Raw genomic sequence first — 5569 nt, forward strand, 5'->3', positions numbered from 1 at the left:
TAAAAATATACTTAAGGAAAAATGCATAACATATATAACCTCAAAACATAACATAATAATAAAACATAAGCATATATAACATGCATATACATATATGCATAAATATACATCCCATTTTTCCCTTCAGAGAGACATACAATTTTTGCAAAATTTGGATAAATTTAACTCAAGCTTCTTGTAATTGTAGCCTTAATTCTAATTCCTTTGCTTAGTTTCTTTTACCACAAATAATGAGTCAATTTCCCTCAATAATTTCTCTCAAGATATTCTGGCACCTCAGATGGTTTGTCCTAATTTCCTTAGGATTGTATAGCACCTTAAGTGATATATTGCTCACACATTTTGGTGAATTCTTAATTAAATATCATATTGCTTTTTTAGCTATATGAATGCTATTTTGAAATGAATACCTCCCAAAAAATATTTGCATTCTTTTTTGTATCTATCTAAATAAGGAAATATTTTCCCCCAATAGAATGCAAATTTCTTAAGGGCTTGGACTTTAATCATTGCTGACTTTGTATCCTAGTACAATGCATAGATAAATATTTGGTAAGTGCTTGTTAATTGATTAATTCATAGGCATTTCCTTTTTTTTCCACAGTGAAAGATAAACTTAAGGATATGTAAGATTTCACAACTGCCTTGGAAGCACTTGAACACACAGTGACGGTGTGGGAAAGGGATCCACTCTAGCCCTGGGAGTCTTTGGTGAGGCCTACTGTGTCTGGCCCCTTGGACCAAGTTACCCTGTGAGGCTCCACCAGGGCTGGCTAAGTAGCCTAAATAATGGTACCTCCCTGCTCCACATAGCATGGTGCCCCAGTGCCAGAGGAGGTTCAGGATGTTCATTCCTCAACATGAACCAGTAGCCTAGATTGTTGTTGGTGTCTATGGGGCAATGAACAAGGCCTCTAAACCTAACAGTGGCCACTTCGAGGAACTCAAGAATGTGAAAGTCCCAATGGGGTGAGAAAGTGGGGGGGGGGTAAAGGGATGCCCGTCAGCACAATTCAAGAGATGGCCTTCCTAAGGAAATTGGACGCTTTTGAGCATCCCAACTTTGTCTGACTGATGGATATCTGTGCCACTACCCTAACTGAATGAGAGACCAAAGTGACCAAGGTGTTTGAACATGTGGCCAAGGTCCCTCCTCTAAGGCTGCCCTTGGAGCCCATTAAAGACCTAATAAGACAGTTTTTAAGAGGCCTAGACATTCTTCATGCCAACCACTTTGTCCACCGTGATTCAAAGCCAGAAAACATAGTTGTGCCCAGCAGGGGCTTTGGCTTAGCCCAGATCTACAACAGTCACAACTGTGATAGGCATTCTCTGGTACCTGGCCCCTGAGGTTCTCTAGCAGTCAGCAACTGTGGACATGGGAAGTTTGGCTGCATCTTCATTGAGATGTGTGTTAGTAAACCTCTCCTGTGGAAACTCAGAAGTTGACCTCCTAATGTTTCTCTGTCTGAGGAGTCTTTACTCCTTGTATTCCCTAATCTTTACAGTCTGTGATGGTTGAGTTTGAGGGACTTGGAGCACAATTACTGCTGTAAATGTTGACTTTTGGCCCCCACAAACAAATCTCTAATTTCTGAGCTTTTCAACGCACGTAATTACAGGTAACTGGGGAAGCGATTGAAGAATGGCCCTGGAAGAACTGTATCCAGGACCAATACAGAAGGAAGAAGAGCTCCCCATAGACACTAGGATCACTCCTAGTACCTCCCTGATGTACAGCATTACAAGGCAGAAGGGAGAGCATAATCCTCCATATACATACTCTTCCCAAATCCTTAATCATCATAGCTTTATCTCCTACCCTAAAGTATATGGGACTTAATAATCTATTTTGGGTTGCCCATCAAGTGGGGAATGGCTAAGCAAGTTATGGTACATGAAAACTATGGAATATTATTGTTCTATAAGAAGCCATAAATGATCAGATTCTAGAGAAGTGTGGAATGATTTACTGTATATGATGCTGAGCAAAGGGAGTAGACCAAGGAGAACAACGTATGCATCAACATTATAAGATGAACAACCTTGATGGAAGCAACTCCACTCAAGAGACCAGAAAGTTAGGGCAACTATATTAGACACTGGTAATGGTCTATATTATCCCCAACCAGAAGTAAATTAAAACAAAACAAAACACACAGGGGAAAAAAAAATAACCCTACCAAATCGGATGAACACTTCAGAAAAAATTCTCTCTCATTTATCTCTTTCCCTTGACCCTAATTTCTCATGCCAAGGTTACTAATTTATAAATATAGCTAACAAAATATGTATATAAAATGCTAACCTGAGTGTTCCCTACTAGGGGTGGAGGAGGAAGGGTGGTTGGAAATTTTATAACTTTGAAATATGCATGTACAAATGGATGAAAATAAAGGGGAAAAAAAAACCAATCTGGTGGTTGAAAAACTTCATTTTTTTTGTCTTTCTCGTTAAAATGTGAACACCCTGAGAAGTTGGTTAGTATTTTTTTAATATTTGTAACTCCAACCCTTACCACAATATTTTGAAAATAATAAGCTTATTAAAATATTCATTCATAGGGGCGGCTAGGTGGCACAGTGGATAAAGCACTGGCCCTGGAGTCAGGAGTACCTGAGTTCAAATCCAGTCTCAGACACTTAATAATTACCTAGCTGTGTGGCCTTGGGCAAGCCACTTAACCCCATTTGCCTTGCAAAAAACTAAAAAAAAAATTCATTCAATTATAAAATTTCTCTAGTTGTAATATTTTCCTTTTTTGCTTTTATTCATGATAATTCCAATCTCTTAAAATTCAACTTACTAAAAAAATTAACACCATTTTTCTTCCCCTTTATACTTTTATCACCTTGCTTTGTAACTTTTAATGTCATCAGTAACTCTTGAAAATAAGTTACTTATGAATTTTTAACTCTATTATTAGGTTTTTGACATAACATTTTGAAGCTAGTACATTTAATGGAATAATTTAAAATTCTTCTAATACCCTCAGAAATAGATTGTTGGATCAGAAAGAATGATTTTTTTAAGATATCCCAAAATAGCTAATATTTTTCTCCAAAAATATATTTCAACTGTAATTTTTTCCAGAATTTCCTTATGACCTGGAATCTTCTCACTTTGAAACATTCATGGGCCCCTGCATCCATCATAATATAACTGATCTTTTATCATTATATTCCTCATTAGAGGAAACATGATCCTCTTGGGACTTTCAATTTGTTTTTTTAGGTTTTTACAAGGCAAGGGGCTAAGTGATGTGCCCAAGACTACAGATCTTCCTGACTCCAGGACTGCTGCTGTATTCATTGGGCCACCTAGCTGCCCCTTGGGCTTCCAATTGAAGAACAGCCCAGGCCAGTCAATTTTCATTTTTCTTCTATCATAGTTTCTAACTTTACAAAATGAAATCACAACCTGCCTTCCCTCCTCTGACATTTGCCAATTTCCAGTTTCCTTTTTCTGTTTCTCCATTAAAATCTCAGATCCTTGCAGACAAAGGTTCTAATTTTGCTTGTATTTGTATTAGTACACTTAGCAAGCAACCAGAAACATACAAAATATTTAATTATAATAAACACTTATTGTCTTACCTTATATATAGTTATTAAACAATTTAATTATCCCTAGTATGGAAAGTAACAGTTATTCAAAGTTATTTTAGTTGAAAAAGGACTTCACAAAGTCAATCTCTGAGTTTTTATTCTAGTTTTAACTTAACTGCTATTATACATGTGCAAGTCAGTTTCATCTCTAAAAATTTAAATTTCTGTAAAATTAGAATAAGAGTTATATTTTCTATCTCAAAAAGTTATTGGAAGAGGAGAGTAAAACTTAAGCCACTGTATATATTCTGATGGATCAAATGTACAGGGCACATGAGAAAATATGGGAAACTAGATTTTTCTTTCTATTGCTTCACATTCAACTATATATTTCAGGTAATTTAAAGCAACTTTATTTCAAAAACAATTGTAGATATTTAATATACATAAATATAGAATATACCTCAATATTACATATGCCTAAAATAATCCTATGTAAAGAGATTATTTTAGGCATTTGCCATATTGATATATATGTGTGTGTGTGTGTGTGTGTGTGTGTGTGTGTGTGTGTGTGTGCATATGAAGAATGGGGCTTTCTTGACTCTTAAATATTCTTTAAAAGAGAAAGTATGTCCTGGTATATTTCTTAGAGCAACCCTTAGACTGAAGATAAAATAGATTCTAGTCCTTCTCACAAGTGCTGGGAAATGTGTGGGGATCACTGGCATATCACAAGAAAATTCACTGACTGACAAAATTTTCACACTGGGAGACACAATGATAAAATCATGTATGGGATAGGACTATATATATATATACACACATATATGCAAAAGAAAATGTCTGTATTTCAATACTAATATAATTTTCTTCATTTTTACTTCTATTATTTATTTTTTCATTTTCACAATAGTCAGCTATTGAACTAAATTCTATCTCAAATGGACAAAATGTATGTAAGTGCAAGGGGAAAGGGTGTTATTAAAATGCAATCTTGAGAATATAGACCATTTAGTACAGTATTAAATGCATTAAAATATATCATCTATATAAATTATTGTTAGAAAAGAGAAACATATGAATGTACCTTTTGTCTGTGTAAATGTTTATTTCTGATTACACATTTTGTGAATTATATACAATATATTATATATGCATGTAAAATGCCACATATGTGAAATATGTTACATGTCTATTACATTTTATATCATTTCTATATTTCACAAAAATGCATGAGTATGTATATATTCAAGTATTATCCTTCAAAGTTGTCCCCTATAAAAGAAGTTGTGCCCCATTTATATGTTTCATAGTTCCAATTGTAAAATTTCAATAAAGTTGAACTTTTCAACAAAAGAGACACCTTCCATAAATTCACATCAATATGCAAATCTCCACTTCATTGAGTCAGAAATTGATCAAAAATTGGATTAATTTGTCAGTTTAAAGCAAATGCATTGTGAATGAATTCAGGAGAAAAAGAATGCATACAAAATTCTGGAAGTGAACAATATTTTGCATAGTCTAGGAGTAATCATCTATTGCATAGATAGTGAAGTTTCCAACTTCCAACTAGGAGTAATCATCTATTGCATAGATAGTGAAGTATCTAAACATTAATCGGTGAAATATTCCCATTTCATGAAATGGTTCATGGATTATATAAAAATTCTTATTCATGTGGGTCACTTTTTTCTTTGCAAAATGCAACATTTTCTTGATATGTTACTTATGTGATATATGTATTTAATAAGTCAAAGTCAGATCATCCTTTCACATATGCAACAAGCCAAAGTTTTTAATATACACTACAATAAGAAGATGAAATGTTAATATTTTGTATATTTTTTAAATTCCTAAAGGCCTCAGGTTGCCAATATTAAATTGTAACTCTAATAGGAATTTGACTAATCACCAACTGCTTAGTTTTGCTTTTCCTTCACTATCACTTATCTTTAAATCAGATCTTAAATTACTGCTTGTCCAGTCTTGCTTATCCAGTGTCTGGGGCTTGATTC

General features: G+C 34.3%; 1 pseudogene; it reads left to right on the forward strand.

Moving 5' to 3' along the window:
* The first annotated feature begins 844 nt into the window (after positions 1 to 844).
* On the forward strand, positions 845 to 1522 carry LOC141492184 (cyclin-dependent kinase 4-like; annotated as a pseudogene).
* The last annotated feature ends 4047 nt before the right edge of the window (positions 1523 to 5569 follow it).

The sequence above is a fragment of the Macrotis lagotis genome, chromosome 6 (genome assembly GCF_037893015.1).
Source record: "Macrotis lagotis isolate mMagLag1 chromosome 6, bilby.v1.9.chrom.fasta, whole genome shotgun sequence".
NCBI classification, from domain to species: domain Eukaryota; kingdom Metazoa; phylum Chordata; class Mammalia; order Peramelemorphia; family Peramelidae; genus Macrotis; species Macrotis lagotis.